The sequence below is a fragment of the Thermobia domestica genome, chromosome 2 (assembly GCF_964235325.1).
Source record: "Thermobia domestica chromosome 2, izTheDome1.hap1.1, whole genome shotgun sequence".
NCBI classification, from domain to species: Eukaryota; Metazoa; Arthropoda; class Insecta; order Zygentoma; family Lepismatidae; genus Thermobia; species Thermobia domestica.
The window spans coordinates 143937117-143956495 of NC_137455.1; the positions used below are offsets into that span (position 1 = coordinate 143937117).

The window sequence follows — 19379 nt, forward strand, 5'->3', positions numbered from 1 at the left end:
CTTATCAGAAACAGCACCAAAATATGGTTGAGTTGTTTTTGTTGTGGAAATTTCGATATCCATGATGTTCCTCGTAGTAGGCGATCAACCACAGCAAAAATGGTTGACATTGTGGGAAAACTCGAACCAGACTGACATATAAGGAGTCATGGCATCGCCACTATCACCAGACAGTGTTAAACCATTTGAAGAAAGCTGGCTACAAAAGTAAGCTCGACGTTTAGGTGCTACATGATCTGACTGAAAAACATTTACTCAATCGAGTTTCTATTTGAAGTCTCTACTGATACGTAACGGACTCGAGATGCTTCTGAAGTAGTTGATCAAGAGTGATGGAAAGTGGGTAACTACGACAAAAAGATCGTGGTCGAAACAAAGAGAAACTCCAGACACTGATGTCCAAGAAGGTTATAAATCTGGTGGAACTGGAAGGGCATCGTACATCACGATCTGTTATCACTGGGAAGAACGATTGACTCGGACCTGAACTCTCGCGAATTAGCGTGAGTACACCTAGCAATTCAAAAAAACAGCCAGAACTGATCAACAGCAAGAGTGTCGTATATTACACGACAACAATACACGTATCACTTAAAAAAAAAAAAAAACTACAGAAGTTCTTATAGCAAAAGGATTATGATGTTGAAGGAAAACTGGAGGAGATCATCGAACAAAATGGTGTATATGTGATTTCATAATGCTATTTCCGAACTACAATAAATGTATTTTCAATTTTGACGTCACAAGACTCACTATGTTTAAAAGAACCTGACATAAACAAGAACCATACCGCTTATATATTGACATTCAGTACTTAAAAAAAACAAAACAAGGAACTGTTAATTCTGAATAATAAAAAAAATAAGGAAAGGATAGTACGCAAGATAGTTAAAAAAGGGGAAAAAAACTCCAACTAACCCAATATGGTTTAGTGTCTCCAATTTACTGTTCCAGTTAACGTTGTTCTTTTAGATTTTCGAATTTTACATCTTAGGTAAATTAAGTAAGGTCTAATATTGCAACACGAAAAATAACACTAGTTAACATTGTACGCTTACGCACGAGTATCCTTCATTTATCTACAAAAGCCTAGCCAGCATTACATCTTCACTTTTCTCTTCTTCCGCTGACGAGGAAAGATTAAATCAACGTAAATGCCTTTTGCATGTAGTAGCGGTAACTTAAGAGGATTAGCTTGTGCTGTTGGATGGGAAGGTTTCAAGAAGCAGCCTCTCATTTAACGGCATACGTACTAGACACTTTTGCTTCCGTTTCATGTTCTGATATTCAACAGAGCTATTACAACCTCACATTTTATCTATTTTATTTTCAAAATTTAGATGTGAAATGTGGCTAATTTTCAATTAGAAATATTTATTATTATTATTATTATTATTATGGTACTAACAATAAAATACCATTACGACGTATTAATAAATCACTTCAAAAGAATGCAGTAGAACACAAAATGGTTGCCAATAGAGTCGTAGAGGAAGACAGAGAATTTTAGAGAACGCGAAAACATATCTACAAGTAAATAAACCAGCTTACTGATGTTCAAATGCCCTCTCCTTTATTGATTTTTAATAAATTTTAGTTCCTCATTTCTGCGGTCTTCATAAGAACAATTACAAAGATTTATGTTCTAGGTTTACTAATGAAATATACAAAACCAAAAGTTCCTCTCTTACCTTTGTAAGCACCATTTCTTTTCTTTACACGCTATATATAATTACATAATGTGTAAGTCTGAAATTTTGTGTGTGTATTCGAATAAAATTTTAAATTCGAAAATTATAGACTTCAGAAATCTACGAGTCCCTATCGCAAATAGAAAGATATTTTTTCAATCGCTTCACGTATACAGATATTCCTAAAACTCTTAAATATTTATAGGCCATTTAAATAAAGAAAAAATGAAATGTTTGAGTTTTACGTCCCACGGTTATGCCGGTTAGGCTAAAGGAGACAGTGATGATGAGTAATGAATGAAATGGTGGAATGAAGAAAGTGGGAGGAAACGGCAGAACCCCGAGAAAACCCACGCACACGGTGTTTGTTCACCACAAAGTTCACTTGGCGGGGCTGGGATCGAACCCGGGACCCCATTTAAATAAAGAGTAAGACATCGTCGTAGATAGTCTTATTACACAATAATACTGCATATGAATCTCCACTAACGATCTATTCTGCGCACACAATAAAAATCCACGCAGAGTATTTATAGTTCATTCTACATTATTTGACAACACTAAGGAAAGAGTAATACATAATGAGCATGCAATTTTAAGTTTCGTACATAAATAAAGTATCCCTTCACATAGATATTTGTCTACTTCCCTCAGTTAATGTAAAATACAAACCATCGTTAGTGATTGATCTGATAAAGGCAACTCAGTCGCTGAAATTATTAGCAACAAATAAACAAGAGAACATCTGAACATTCATCCCTAGTAAGTAAATAGTAACAAATACGCTATTCACTTATTAGAGCATTATTTCCTTTCTACGTGCCTCTGAAAGTAACTCGAATGTAACTATACGCATTATGTTTGAAATATGCTTACGTAGCATTGATATTTCCTCTTTCTGAAAAATTTTCTCTAGTTTTTGAAACCCATCCGAACCTTACTTTCTCTTATTTTCTTTCTTTAAAAAAATAAAAATCTGCATGTTCTGTAAATAGAACATGTCATAATCCCTTCACTTACGTAAGGTTGTGTCAAATGCTAGAATTAGAACAATTCAGGCACGTCCAAAAATTACTATATTCTCATATAACGTACGAATACCTACTTGTATAACTTCAATTTGCAACAATGTAATTGTTGCAAGTAAGATGTAAGAATAATTATTGCAATAACATGTATAATATTATTATTGTTCTTATTGTTTGTCGTAAATTACAATTAGTTATACAATTCCAAAATATTTCTTTTCCGTAAGTCTTTCGTATATTCTTTTCCTACCTTCTCCTCAATCGAAGGTTAGAGATCAACATACAAGGATTTTCTTGTTACTGCAAGTGGTCCGATTTTTTTTTTTACATAACCCTTTTTTAGATATTATTAAAATATTCAATTCTTGATATTCCACGTCCAGTTACTGCCTACTTTTTCTTTATCTTTATTGCATATTCAAACCAACTATAATTTTGGTATTAGACAGTGTGTTATTTTATAAGATACTAGAAGTCTTATATTTTATAAGACTATGGCTAGAAGTGATAGAATGTGATATGTTAAGATATACAGTGATTGCAAGAAAGGACATATTATCAATTCGTCTATTTTGTATCTTTAGAATCTGCTAACATGCATTTCTTTTACTTATTGAACATATGGAACACATTTTTTGTATTCATAATATAATGACACACCTGTAATGTGTCTTCAATGTGTGTCTTTTTAGCCTATTTTCGAACTGAACTAGCAATCAATCTTCTTAAATTACTTTCCTATGCATCTCTTTACATACTACATGTAACTAATAGTAGTATATCACATATAAGGATGCTATAATATATACATTTACAACATACCAAGTGTTGTTATGTTGCTAGATGCACGAACTTGCTTCGAATCCATCCCGCGCCAAGTGAACTTTGCTGTGGACGAACACAGTGTGCGTGGGTTTTCTCGGAGTTTTCCCGTTTCCTTTCACTTTCTTAATTCTACCATATTACCCATTTCATCATCACAGTCTCCTTTAGCATCGGTGCATCATCGTGGGACGTTAATTTTAAAAAAAAAGAATCCATAATATTTTTCTTTATTCCTCACCGCCGCTGATCTGGTGGCTAGTACGTGTGTCTGTGGTCCCGAGTTCGATTCCCGGCGGGAAAGCACAAAATTCACAATTTAATTTCACAATCATTCACTTTTACTAATCATTAGTTTAATTTTGCCTAAAGGGCATAATTGTGGGACGTTAAACTAAAAAAAAAAAATATTTTCATTTTCCTTCGCAAAAATGAAAGACGGTAAGTAAAATCCCATTTGAAGGTCACTAAATAATTAGCAAGGACTTGAGATTATTAAATGAAAACAGTATTCATATCTATAAATAAACGTATCAGATTAAATTCTATGTATTTTATATAAAGGAAACAACACGTTTCTTCTTTTTTTATACCCAAATCAAAAGTTTTACAAAACTGTCTCTGAAGAGCTTTGGGTAAAATGCTGCTTTTAATCATATTTCTCTTCTACCTAAACTTAAATACTTTATCATACAGTATGAAACGTAAACGTAATGCTTACTTCACACAAAACAGCGTTTACTACAAATTATCCCCCAGATTCGAAACATTTGTAACTCACATAACGAATTATCGGGATGCACATTATATAATTAAAGAAGTTTTTAATCACCAAATCACCAGTAGGTAAAAATTGTAATCTTCACCGTAGCTGCAATTCGTCACTTTCTTAATATGAATTCTTCAAGAAATCAATCTTGTCTGAACAATTACATTACCAATAACATGGCTGCATATAGAAACAAATATAACTGAGTTATCTTTTTATGACTGTACTTCTTTACATCAAAAATAATACTTGAGATTAGTGGAGAAATATTACAGATTATGTATTCTTCACGGAAAGGATTCATACTGAAGAAAGTGACAAGTCCATAGTCAACATTATCAGTTTTACCTTTCCAATGCTTTGACGAAAAAAAAAAAAAAAAAAGTTTTCTTTATAACTCACGATTAATGACACTGATACAAAAAATGGACATGAATGGTAAAAGAAACTAAAGTTTAAGTGACTGATAAACTTGCCGCATTAGTTACGCAATTCATCTGTATAGGTGACATGGAAGAAAATTGATGCTACTATAGGTAGTACAGCGCTTTGTGTTCTAGATTTTTGCGTCAATCAGTTCATTATTAGTGTGCAACATAATTTTTCGAAGGAAGTTTGCTGAAGATCCACCTATAGGGGCATACATTTCGTAAGTGATACTCACTTTTAAGGAAAGATGCTACATTTGTAAGCGAAAGACAATTGGTCATCCACTAATAAGTGTGGAAATAGTACAGTGTACGCGATAATTTGTCTACTTAAGTCTACATAAATTTACCGTCAAGACCGTAAAAAATTGGACATCAAGCAGTCGACTGTGTCGAAGAATCTGCGCAAATAATTGTGAATTTATCCCTAAAGATTGCAACTACTGCAAGCCTTGGAACGAAGTAAATATAAGAAGTCGAACTAGTGATTTTTAACAAGAATATTATATCATCGATACAAGGAAACATTGACAAACTTTTACTAGCAGATAATTTCCTCCTAAAAATTACACATAAAGATGACAACAGATCATTGAGACATAGAGTCAGTATGCCGTTTTAACACCTGAATGCTTCAGTGAGTGCGAATTTTTTATTTTTATTATTAAAATGCATTCTATTACCTAATTCAATGAAATAAACAATTATTTTCACAACAACAATACAACTGTTTCAATTCTCAGAAATGAAATGAGTTTCTTTTTTAGTTTAACGTCCCACAAACATGTTCTTTAGGTTAAAGTAAACTGCTGATTAATGAAAGTGAATGATTGCAAACTTAAATATGTTTGTGCTTTCCCACCACCAGGATTGTGAAAAACCTTTTTCTTTTAAGACAGCCTAGTGGGTTTTATTGGGAAAAGTTGGGTTCTATTCGGCAAAATTTTGTACGTACCGGTACATTTAAATCCGTATTTCTAAGTAAAAATACCACTTAAACATTCATGTTCTACTACACACATTTGGAGTAAAACAATGGAATTCCCTCGTCGCACAAAGCGGGTTCGTGAGGACCCCAACCGTGTTTCGTGGGACGCGCTTGGCACTCGCTTATATTTCGATTTCTAAAAAGAAGATAGTAGACAATTTTGGAGTGTACCGGTTACAAAAATGAGGGTAATTCTAAATAATATAGAACAGGAATAAAATCCCCTGCTACACTGAGGATTCAAGGGTCAGTCTTCCTGACTGAAGATCTCTTTGACTTGCCTGAAAACATGCCAGGCAAATACTACAATAGTATCTCAAGTTAGGAGTCAGAGATGAAAGAATTATTAACCCCTTTTGGCACAAACGCTGTGTCCAACACACATCAATTATCACTCCCTAGAATTTACATGCTTGGGTCAAAATGATTCTTTCCTGTCCAGAAAGAATAATGTTATAACAAAATTAATTCCTCTTTCTTTGCGTTCGACGATATAGAGTGATGACGACCCTCCAAGTTTGGACTGGAAATGAAGCCATATGTTTTGGGGTAACGTATAAAAGATTGCATCGTAAAGTGGAAGGAAACGAAAGTTTACCAGTATTCTTTACAGGTATTTTAGGTCCATAGTTCATGCTCATATATTAAGAAATGAACATTACAGCATTTCCCCCCTTCCTATCTCCTCATTCTCCTTACATCAACACAGTTTTATATGATTTAGTTCAGAGCCAAATAAAGGAAGTGGAGTGTTCTTTTAGCTCGTATTTTATGTGGGTTTGTTGCATTTTTATTAGCGAATGGAATTGGGTAATGTAATTTGAGTACAAAGTGTGGTATATTAGAAGAAAAAAGTGTTGTTACTGGGTTCGATTCTCCAATAGTATTTCATTTGTACTGCCAAACAGGATTGAGATATATTTTTTCCACGTAACTATTCTAGACTAGCAGCGTTCACCCCGCTTCGCTGCGGTCACCCCGGAACGCAATAAACTTTTTACTTTTTCGCTTTCAAGTGATATGATAAAAACCATAGAAGATTCCAGTAAATGTTAACATTATATCGCCTCTCATTTATGTTAACCCGCCCCGCTTCGCTGCGGTCACCCCGGAACGCAATAAACTTTGTTACTTAGATAATTTTTACTTTTTCGCTTTCAAGTGTGCAGTAAATGTTAACATTATAGCGCCTGTCATTTATGTTAACCCGCCGAGTCACACGGTCATGCGGGTTGCATATAAATACGTTTATTTTTACCTATGATGAACTAATAACAAAGGATTTGTACGTATGGACACCTGAATGGTCAATTATCTCAAGACACTGGTAATTGAAAATTAAAGTGATATGATAAAAACCATCTAGGGTCCAAATCCTAATAACCCCCCAAAAATGAAAGAAATTGGTTCAGCCGTATTAGCGTGATGAGCGGACAAAGGATTTTGTACGTTCTCTTTTATATATATAGATATTGCAACGAAATTTGTATATGCATAGGCCATAGTACTTTTCACGACACATTTATATATGAAATTTGTTATTGTCAAACAGGATTGAGGAATATTTCTGCCTCCTAACTATTCTAGATATTGCAATGAAACTTAGCACCGCATTAGATATAGCTCGTAGTATTTTTCAAGGTAGATATTATTAGGATACTTGTAGTCCAGGCCGCTCCAGCAGAGCATCAAATTTCAAGAAAGGGATTTTATGGAGGAACATTTCCTTATTTTACCCTAAATTACATCTTTTTCGTACATCATGCACGTATGTGCATGATACCATTTGAAAGCTTGTTTTATTCTGAAGAGAATGACGTATCAGCCACGATATTCGGATGAAGAGTACTGAAGCAGTAGCTACTTAATTCAAAATAAACACTTACCTAAAAAAAAAACAGTCCAAGAACCTAAAAGGATGAACTGGATGTATTTATTTCTTTTTTAAAAAAAAAAAAATGGAATATTGTTTTTTTTTTTTTAAATCTTATTTTCAGTTGCCAAATTACTTACTTACAATACACTTTACCTTTGTAATATGCGATAATTATACTATAGATCTAGGTCACATATTTCACCAGATACACAGGAAGAAATCGGGAGTTTTCTAATCTTCTTTTTAATGCAACTAATATGTTTTTTTTGTATATATATATATATATATATATATATATATATATATATATATATCCAGGTGTAATGCTGAGAAAATAGAGGTAGAGCTTTAGTAATGTCCTTTTTTTAAGTGAACCGTATTACAAAACACACACACACACACACAAAGCCTGATTTGTGCATTTGCAACCGGTAGCGGATTTAAAGGGGGCTTTGGAGCTGAAGCCCCCCAACAAAAAAAAAATATCAAAGCAAGAGGAATTTGAGGTCATTCACACTAAAAATGCTGTGCATTTTGCTGAAGTGATAAATAAGTTTTCATCTGAATTACGGGAATTGATGATCGAGGTTTCCTCTTCTGTTTGTCTTCAGATATTAACTGCTGGTCTTTTCAATTACAAATGCCGATGACCTTACGAGCCAAATCGCGAACTAAGTTGTAAACAGATACCCACAGAAGAGCAGTGGAGAGCTTTTGTTTAATGATGCTGACTGAAGAAGTTTTGTATTAATGTCTCGAAGTACATCGGGTGATTCTGCGGATTTTCGTTCTATACTAGCAATGGCCATATTACAGTAAGATCTTCAATACGGTCGAAGAGGTTGCTATTTCCCATGATGTCGATATCACATTTCCTACGACTGGAAAACGCCAAACTCACCGCTCAAATGCAGAAGCACATACCCCACATGAATATTTCAATATAAATGTGTATATTCCTTTTTTGAATCACCTCATAGTGAACTAACCTCCAGATTCGCTTTAACAAACTGATGTCTTGGTTTAGTTTGATTCCAGCATTTACGGTTTAATTGCATGAAGAAAGTGCTGTGAAATCTTCACAAATCTACCATGAAGATCTATGTAGAAGTGAAATTGAACTAAAAAGCAACGTTACTTTGTGACAGAAACATTGGAGCTTATCAAGATCCATCTTGTGATTTTTTTCCAAATATAAAACAACTGCTACATCTTCTATCTGTTTTACCAGTAACATGTTCTGCAGAAAGAAGTTTTTCTACTTTAAAATTGGTAAAATCCTATCTGAGAACAACGATGGGTCAAGATAGACTTACTAGGTTAGCCCTAATGAATATTGACAAAGATATTACAATTGGTGTGTCTGAAGTAGTGGATCTCTTCGCCCAGAAATTTTCCAGAAGATTGCAATTTGTGTATGACTGAAGCAAAGATATACATAAATTTTGAAATTTTTAGTTCCGTTTTGACGTGAAGTTTGTGATATGTATTCTTTGTTACAAAGTATTTTATGTATCTCCCGAAGATTTCTTTTTAATCATAGCTCATTAAGAATACAGAAAAAATATTACAATGAGATACATTGAACAATGTAACAATATAAATAAAATAAACTTTTTTAAATAGATGAGGTAGAATATCAGGTAATGCCACTTCTTTAGTTTCATGAACTAGACTATTTTTAACTATATGCAAGTGTATTATACATTGCTATCAAATTTGAGCAGCAAAAATGAGTTCCACTGTTTTTCTAAATTATTTTGTTCCATCTCCCCCCCCCCCCCCCAACTAATTCAACTGATTTTCGCTTATATATGTGTGTGATTATCCGAATATAGTATTGAGAAATCCATTTCTAAGTGAAGCATTTTCGATTTATAATTAACTGAGATACACGGAGGAAGACATTTTACTATTCGTTTGTCCTATAAAAACACACGGAACTTAATCACACTGCCTCCTGTCCCAAATTATAGCTGAACACCGTTACAGGGAATTGCATCAAGCAAGAACTAAATTCGATACGCATGATTCCCAAAACATATTCTTCTTTCAATGGAATCACCTTTCGATAAATACACATTTAAAACCAACTCTCAAATTAGTCGTGTATTGGGAAACACTATTCAATGAGTTGAGTTGATTTTATCATTATGAAAGATGGTATCTATCGACAACACAATGTCATAATTATCTGCTGCTTGATCAACTGAAGAGTCACTAGACTTCCTGCATTATCTAGCTTCCTGACAGAAATGTATTTGAGCAAAATCTTTATCTAATAATTTTGAACAGTTTTATGATTACTAACTGTTCATGTTGAAAAAGAAATATTCTTCAAAATTGCAGTCTTAAAAAAAAAAAAAAAGAAAAAAAGAAAAAAAAGACAAAAATGAAAAGTAAATATCGTATAAAGTAATACAAACATTATCTAATCTGGAAATGAGCTGGGAGTGTACAAAGAAAAACAAACTTTATCGACATATTTTCTAAAGAATTAGTTTTACATAATGATGTTTTATTTTTCTAACTTCGATAAAACTTTCTCGAAACTGTTTTCTGGTTTCAGAGAAGTCCAGCAAACATTACTTGTTAATACGAAATATCAGTAGTATATTCGAAACCACTGCCGTTAAACAAAAGTGACCAACCGAAAGTATGAATGCTAATAGCAGTACATAAACAGATACACACATTCTTTTAACGGCAAAAACGGTACCCAATTTATACTTTCGACAATTTCTACTGTCTTTGTGAAATCAAACTCTCCGAGCCAAACAGCGAATGTCCTGTGTATCTGCATTTACTGTAAACTTTTTAGATCCTATCTTTTATGAATTGATCTGAAGAAACAATTATCAGATCAAATTAATAACTCTAAAGATAACTAAAAATTATTTTATTGTATCTACAACATGTGTAAACTGTAAACTTTAACTATTATCACTCACATACTTAATTTAAATATCATCTAATTTAAATATCATCAGCTAATTTGTGATTTATTTACAATTTTTGTTGCTAATAACTTCTGTGATTATTTCTTTGACGATTTAATCAAAGCACTTTAACTGAATGAGATAAGAAACTTGAGAAATTAAAACAGACAAAAATAGATGAACAATTTTCCTTCAAAAAAGAAATATAGCCTTGCCTTTTCATAATCATTATTCTTGTATTACGTTATCACTCGTACACTCATCAACAAAAATAAACAGTATTTTAGTTGAGTTATATGTATATAATACATTTTATTTTATCGATGATAGTATATATCTATTTTTGTTTTCATTTATTAGTTTCTACAAGTGTTGCTAAATTGTAACTAAACTGTAAAACTGGTAATTTTGTAATAAAAATACGTGACATTAATTTTCTGGAAATAAAGTTTTCTTTAATAATTCCATTCTTTATATAAATGAACTTTGTCTGTATTTAAAAATTGGATTGGCAAACAAAATACGATCCAAATGTGTCCCTTTTAGGCAAGATTTACGTATAGAGTTTGTGCTTATAATGAATTAAATTTTTACTATGTCTCAGGCTGTTGATTATTTTCTTTTAGAGTATTTAATATGATTCCTTATTTCCGTTTTATTTTGTAAGTACTGTCGCATTCTCATGTAACATTATTGACTCCTGGTTGAGCATCAATGTTTTATCAATTCGACGATTTTTCAGTTTTTGACGGAAGGTCTGAAATTAGGTTATACATTTGGAATGACGGGCCGCGGTGATTCACCTCAGTTTCACGTGTGGACAACTGCCCTTGGTGAAGCGACAAAATCTATACTATTCATTTTTTTGAGATTTGAAACAGGTTTCTACAGATTTGTAAACAATTTTACAAGATCAGTGCTGGACAAACACAATGTGCACGGAGCCTCCCATTCCTTCATTCTACCATTTCGTTCATTATCATCATCACTGTTTCCCTTAATCTAGAAGCATAATAAAACTGAAACAATTTCTCTAATCAACGTATATGATAACCTCGGAAGTGAAAGTACTGTATTTCATCTCTCTTCTGTTCTGTATTTGAATTTATATATTTTTCCTTCTTTCTTTCTTCTGAGTCAGAGTTGGCTGGTTTTTTTTTCAAACAAACCAACTGGTTTAAACCAAAAAACGAAAAATGTTCGTAAAAGTGTAAGTGTTTCTAATATCTTGATGAACACACAATTGTGGGTTTATCACGTTTCACTCCCGTATATTATTCGTATTAAATTCAAAGCTAAATTCCCCATTCATTGCTCAAAAAGATTATACTACAAAAGCAACTTTTCTTTTTTTATGTTTTTTTTTTTAGTTGTCGTTATTGTTATGTAATTGCAATCAAAGAAAAATTCTAAATATTGTGTTATAATTATTAATGTTTACTCTTGATAAAATACATCGAAATGCCGTACTTTGTGTGTGCGGGGGAGGGAAGGTCATACAAACCCCACGAGAGGCATTTAGTGAAATAAGAAGTATCTTTGGTATCTATTTATGTATAAATGAGTCTGAGCCAAAGTGCACTCAAATGACTCTTGACAATTATATTAAAAAGTATGTAAAGATCAGTACAACGTATTTTTATCAGGAGTCCTTCGTGGGTGAGTCGGCAGACGTATCGCATTTGTGGCCAATTAGTCCTGGTTCCGAGTTCAAATGGAGGACAATTTCTCTCGGATGTAACTCGAGAAGCGGGTTTTATTCCGCTTTAAGCTTATGTGACCCCTTCCAGCATAACCCGGTTGTTGCATAATAACATCAAGGCGAAACAAACTTATTTCTGTCCATATATGATATGAATACATAGAGCAAATTAAACCAAAAAGACCTGGTTTAAACCAAAAAAACTTTTTTTTAAAATAAAAACCACGGTTTTTGCCAACCTTGTTCAGAGTAATTTCATCTACAAATGTTCAGAGTAATTTCATCTGCTATTCCTTTTTCTAGGAGGAATTGTAACAGTTTACCTATTTAATGCATCAGAATCCTATCATCAACATAACGCAAATATTTAGTGTGAAACTTTACTGTCAAATTGTAAGATTTCAGATTTGAAACGAATAATGACAATCTCTCAATACAAAGGCAATTTAAATAAGGAATGGGATATAGGTATAGAAAGTTTTATTAACCTAGACAATACACACACGATAAATGCTCAACTACAATTTCATTGGCAACACTGGTGACAATTATATGTACACTACAACAATTCGGAGCTTAAAATTTAAAATATGACAATGCATTTGATAATGGTATATCGTAGAGATTTACTTTACGGCAGCCAAATAAAACCTTGTTTAAAAATTTCACATTCGCTGTATTTTACTTTTATGTGTCTTACTAGTTAGTAAGGCCGTGTGATAGAGTAATGATTCGTAAGGTACACGTTTGTTTTACGAGAATCACAGAAATAGAATCCCGCAAATATTTTCTGGAGACTTTAAAATTTTTGAGTGATTTCAATAACTCCTAAAAAATTATGTACCGTGTATTGCAATGGCTTACCACAGAAGAATCACCTCAGTCATAAAAAAAGGGGGGAAAAAAAGCGGTATACTTAGGGCAGAAAGCATGGAGTGCGGAATATTCTGAAAGTAGAGTAGAATACGCTCGTTCGTGGAGTGTCATATAAATTCAGTTCGTAATAAATTTCTATCATTCTTTCGATGTGTACATTGATGCTGCCAAAAATGTATAAAAGAATTGCTTACCATCTAATTCCAAATGGTTACACAAATACCGACTAAGCGGAAGCCCAACCAACCAAATTTCGTGACATGATTTCTCACAACAAACAAAAAAAGCTCTCATCAACATCCGCTGAAAATACCTGCATTTTGAGTTATAAGCTCCCGAAAGTGCAAAAACTCAGGTTTTAACATACCCCCGCTCGAAAACTATAAGATCTAGTTTAAGTGGACAGCGAAACTAGTATAAGTACAATCCATACATCGAGCTTTGCGAACCACGCCGTACCTATACAATGCAATTTAGAAAAACAAAAAGTTATTGAAAGAGCTCCAATAAGAAATAAATCTTTAGCTTAATGTCAAAAGGGATGCCTTAAGGTTAAATTATACGGATAATTATTGAAAAAGTATAATTATGAAAGAATTGGAATAAAAATGTGGGAAGAAACGTTAGTTACTCATCTCAGTGAATTGCAAATTCATTGTGTTGGTATGGTACAGTTCCTAAGCATGGATAGAATTTGTTGTTTATAATACCTCAAACTACTTGAGCTAGGACTCATAGCCATCAAGCTAGGGTGCCACAAAATTTGAGCTTTTCATTTTTGCCAGTTTAGCTTTATAGCTCTGAATGGAAGCGTTTTGTCGACAAATACCTTTAGTATAACATTCTTTTATTTGAAGTAATCACCACGTTCAGAATTTCTCTTTTCTCCACAAACTGTTCTGCTAAATATTCATCTCTGATTGTTCTTTCACCTGCATTTTCAGAAAATTTCGTTCCGCTACAGAAAGCCCGCAGTAGTCACACTATACATATAGTGTGATTTATACTTCTCAGGTTTTTGGACAATTATTATGTCCAAACTTCACTCCTTTTAATATGAGCAATATTTTAGCATATCTAGTAGGTGTCGTTTTACTAAGACAATAGCATTTGTGATATTGTCTGGTAACAATGACAGAAACTTACCTTACCTAAAACTGAAAAAAAAAAAAAAAACACACACATTTAGTACAAGGCGAAGCTCCAGGACTTGCGCGGCAATGTGTATGCAAGGGCAGGCGCGCTAGTGACGGTAGGTATACATGTTAAAGGCTATTTCATTCTAACATTAACATGGCGGTTTGTTGTCTTAGTTGAAAATAGGGGTTAAGTGTTGTATCGCCGGAACATTTTTAGGAAATTTACCGGATCAATTGGAGAATTTATTTAAGTTTGTGAGGAAGATTTAGTGAAAATTAGGTAAGGGAAATAGTAAAAGTTAAGAAAGTGGTTGTATTTGTTGTAAGCGGCACTGTATGTGTAGGCGGATAGACTATTTCGCGCCACTTGTTACGATATAGTGGCGCGAAAGGCAGTGTCGAAATGACTCGTGTATGTCAAGGCTGTACATACAAAAATATATACAAAAATTTGGGCAAGTCTTTAATTTGCTCATTTCATGTCGAGAACAGAACCCAATCAACCCCTGCGAGGCTTTTAACCCGTTCCTACTACTACAACTCCTACTTATACTACGGATCCTTATAGTAAAACTGCACGCCTAATGTAACGCAATTTAACGTAACTTAATGTAATCCAATCAATTATAACCGAATGCAGTATATTTTGGTGCTATTGTCGATTTTGAAATTGGTCCGACAAATGCCGAAATGCCGAAAATAGTGCCATTTTTCGTGTCGGCGTAAAGATAAAAACCAGCGATACTAATGTAAATTTGACCCCTCTAGTCTTTACACAGCTGTCTCCCATAGAGAACATTTTTACATAAACCAGTACATGCAATAACTATAAGTTATCATTTATAATGACGCTATTCGGTTGTAGCACACTTAATAAATTGTAGGGCGAGGGAATTGTCGGAACTACTCGCTGTTAGATGTTCACTTTCAAAAATATATAGGCCTAGTTAAGATTTGGTGGTAGAATCCTGAGTACAATGTTACTAATGTCAAACTGAAATTACAGCAATAATGCCATAATGCAGCAGTAGATACAGGTCAATTCCACTGACAAGTTACGGAATACATGCTAAAGTTCGAAGGAACTTAAGTTGCCCTTTTGTAGAATCTCACTAAATTAAGAATTATTTATTTTCTACGCGAAATGTAATTTGCTTTTGCACTACTAGTTTTGTTTTAAACATTCTTGCACTGACAAATTAAGCATCGCACCGTGGAGTTTTCATAACCTAGTACTACTATGAACTGATAATGAGAGCACATAATTAATGACAATAATAAAGGCTATGAAAAAAAAACATACGTGTAACGAACACAAACAAAAGAAGTTACAAAATTTTAATATTGGAGCCTATTTTCAGTGAATGTAGCCTACATTATATATTACAGGAAAAAAAATAGTGGAATTCCTGGATTCAAAGTGAAATCCTGTAATGCGCTACAATAACAATATAAATAATCGTAAACTACAGAAACAAAGTCGTACGGAATTTTATTATATATTACGCTACACCAGTAACTAATAAACGCCTTTAATATCCATGCCGCTAACAACTTTGTTTTTATACGAGCATCCTCCAACACGGCAAAAGCTGGCAAAATGGAACCTCCACAAAAGTTACTGAATTGTTATTCAAAATTTATTGAAATTTTAATTTAGATTCGATCCTTAGATGCTGATAATTGCATACAACCCTTTGGTATTTCATCAGGAGGAAAAATAAATAAGTACGAATAAATAACGATAACAATCACAAGCTTTTTTATTACATAAATAACTGCCTGTATTAGTACTGTTAGCAGACTCACGAATGTAAATAACACAACTGTCAAGAGAAGTGAATGTAATACCACAGAGAAAAGATCTGTTTACTTACACGTATCTGACACTCAATTCTTGTCTGATTGAAGATTTCCTTTCTAATCAACTGCAACAAATAGTCCGATATCGAAAGAACCTGAAATAATCAAAATCACCTTCACTGTCTTCCACTACTACATATTACAAACTAGGGTGTTGCTGAGCTGATCAAGGATTTGACGTCACTCAACAGGTGGACTCGGAATTTGGTCCGTTTCTTGTACCTTGTTTAATACTGTCAGTATTTTTTTCTGCAGATGGCGTTACGACTGCATTCAAGTATTGACATACAGTTGGCTCAATTTGTTCCTTTTCTTTAGATGTATAAAAGTTATCCTAAATTGAGTAATTATACTAAAATATTTTAGGTACAGATTACGGCCCATTAAGCTAGAAGAAGAAACGAAATGTTGCGTCTCAATAGAGGAGTAGCGTACCAGCGGATGTTGTCCGGCACAAGCCCCTCCCATTAGTACTGTAACAAAACTAGGTTTTGCTTACATCCAATATGTTCCTTTTTGTAATCGCACGGCTACAGTTCTTCTTACGTATCAGTCATGTTTAAAAAAATAATTCCCAGAAGCTCTATACAAGTATTTAACCCTACATAAGATTTCAACAAATTAAGTTATAAAGTATCTATTGAAGCTTTTCTGGCGACGAATTGTGAACAGGTCTTCTCGGGCTAGCAGCCAGATAAATACTGTTATATCTTGCGACGATTCGAGGGCTGACATCGTCTTCATTTTCAGGCGAATATGATGATGCAGAAACAGAAACAGGAAAGTTAAAAAATAATGACGCCCCTCGGGGAAGCACGCGCCCTGGATAGCGGGTAAGGCATCAACCAACTTTCTACATACCCCTCCCCCATGCAGTTAGTAAACTAAAGCTGCTGTCGGTGGGTGTGTGTCGCTCGCGGTTTCTATCTTTTACGGAAGACATTTACTCGCGTATCTGTATATATAGTGTAAGATAGAAATAAAGAAGGGTAAAATAGAAAATAGGAAAGCGCAAGAGAAGAGTTGTTTGTGTTTTGATAGAGGGACAAAAAACCTGGAAACCAGGGGGGAACCCTTAGTCGGTCATGCTGCATGCATTAAAATTTACATGGCAATACCACATTTGAAAGGTGGCTAAAATCCATGTAAATATGTCTGTAGTAATAAATAATTATCTGTTAAGTTAAAATCCTATCTTAATGTTAATTTTACTCAAATCTGTGTTGTCTGTAATGGGTTATGTTTGTTAGTGGGGTCTGTGTATTTTTTGAATATGCAATGGCCTTCTTCTTGATCCAATGTCTGTTCTGTGGTCGTCATCTGTCTGCGGTGGTCGCAACTGGTCATCACCCTACTTCCTGCGTTTGTGTGACTTTCGCGCTGCTTCCCCTGCGTGGTTTTGTAGTGACTGCCTGTGGCCTTATGATGTACAGCTGCCCGTTCGTTGTTGGAATCATGTTGATCGAGCTCTGGAAGATCTTTCTAGCTGTGGTGCAAATTGTTTCAGTTACTATGTGTCTGCTCTCTGAGGGGGTGGTAGAAGTCAATATCGATGCTACCCAAGTTATGATTTTATTTGTTGCCTTTGCTATTGCGTCTTTAATTTCTTCCATTGTGGGTGTACTTGTAGTATTTCGCTCTACTTCTTCTTTGTTTTGTCCTTGTTTCCTGCTTGCGGTCTGGCTCTGAAAAAGTTTATATTTTGTGTAGTCTTCTTCTGTGAGTACGGTTAGTTTCTTCTTTTGGGTTTGAGTTTTTGGACGTAGAGGACAGTCACTATTTCCTGTCCTGTGTCCAGCTCGTTGGCAGGTTGCGCAGAACTTCTTATTTAGTGGGAGGTCGCATGGATTGGTGTGCGAGTTGCCACATCTATTGCATACTCTGTTATTATGACATTGGTGCTTGAGGTGGCCATATGAGTAGCAGTTCCAACAGGACGTGGGGCGCGGTTGACTCCTAGACTGTTCAACATTGTATGTTTTACTTCCCATCCTTAATCCGTGTGTGATTACTTTGTTGATATCTTCTAAATTAGTGGAGAATAGCCTTACTAGTGGAGTTGGTCCATTCTCTGTTTTTATTCTTGTTAGGGAGGTGAAGAGAACGTCTTGTTTACCTAACTCTTCCTCGAGGGACTTTACTTCTTTGTTAGCAGGGAATCCTTTAATCACACATGTGAAAATGGGCTGTTTCTTCGTCTTCTTTGCATTTTGGGACCCTTTGCCCTGTGGAACCCTCTTTGGTCTAATGCTGGCTTCTGATTGGTTGTGGTTAGAATTTATGCTTGCCTCTGATTGGTTGTTCTGGTGTAAGGTACTTGGTTCACTGCTTCTTTCTGATTGGTCGTCCCGATGTAGGTTGCTTGGTGCACTGCTGTTTTCTGATTGGCTGTTCTGGTTTTGGATGTCTAGTTCACTGTTGGGCCGTGATTGGTTGCTCTTGACTTGATTGCTGAGTTCTGATTGGTCGGCAGCTGTACGCCTTCGCTGGTCCTGGTAAGGGCCGGATGCTTGGTTTGCAGTATATTTGGACTTGGTTTCCACCTGTGTGTGGTGGTTTTTCACCTGTGTTCGACTGTTTTTTACCTGTATGAGATGGGTTTCTCCCCTTGTGGGTTTGGTTCTCTCCTGTGTGGGGTTTGCGTCTTTCTCTGTGGATGTTTTCTGTACTGCAGCTTTCTTGTTTTTGCCTCTTCTTCGGACTACATGAAAGTCTTCGTCATCTGAGTTTGGTTTCGTTGACGTCGTCTCGTTTGGTGCATTCTTGTTGCTGGCTCTGATTCCTTCCTCTGGTTGGGCTTCTTGAGGCTCTTCTTCCTTATGTTTCATATTTGGCCAGTTGAACGACGTATTTAGTACTACATGTCTACCAAAATCTTCTGGTTGGAAAGTCTTCAGAAATAATTCCCGTGTGGCCTTATTTCTGAAGAACACTTTTATTTGTGTTCCATCATCTACTACTAGGAATATATTATCGTCCATTCTCTCAACGCTGATAGCTGTGATGTCTTCATCAGTGTATCTGTGAGAAATACCCTTCATGAATACTGGTGAAGTGTGCAAGAATGCCTCAAGATCCTTCCCCTGGTGACATTCTATAAGCTTCTCCGCTCTGCTTTCGTGATCTTCTACTCTAGTGTCGGGCTGTCTTCTGGGTTTGCTTCCTCCATCTCTGGCGTTCCAGAGAACTGGATCTTCTTCTGATGGCGTTCTCCTAACGGGTGTCTTCTTGGGAGGGCGGGGCATAGCTCTGATAAGG

The 19379-nt window shown here is 34.8% G+C and overlaps 1 protein-coding gene across 7 annotated transcripts in view; it reads right to left on the bottom strand.

Annotated features, from left to right (window-relative positions):
- cyst (rho guanine nucleotide exchange factor 18 cysts) overlaps positions 1-16315 on the bottom strand; it is a 345308-nt gene extending 328993 nt beyond the window's left edge. For 5 of the 7 annotated variants that reach the window (XM_081746656.1, XM_081746637.1, XM_081746623.1 and 2 more), the window contains exon 1: positions 16136-16315. The gene's annotated coding sequence lies outside the window, so the exon portion shown is untranslated. The remainder of the gene's footprint in view (positions 1-16135) is intronic. The other 2 variants (XM_081746630.1, XM_081746614.1) reach the window with 1 other exon arrangement.
- Between the last annotated feature and the right edge of the window lie 3064 nt (positions 16316-19379).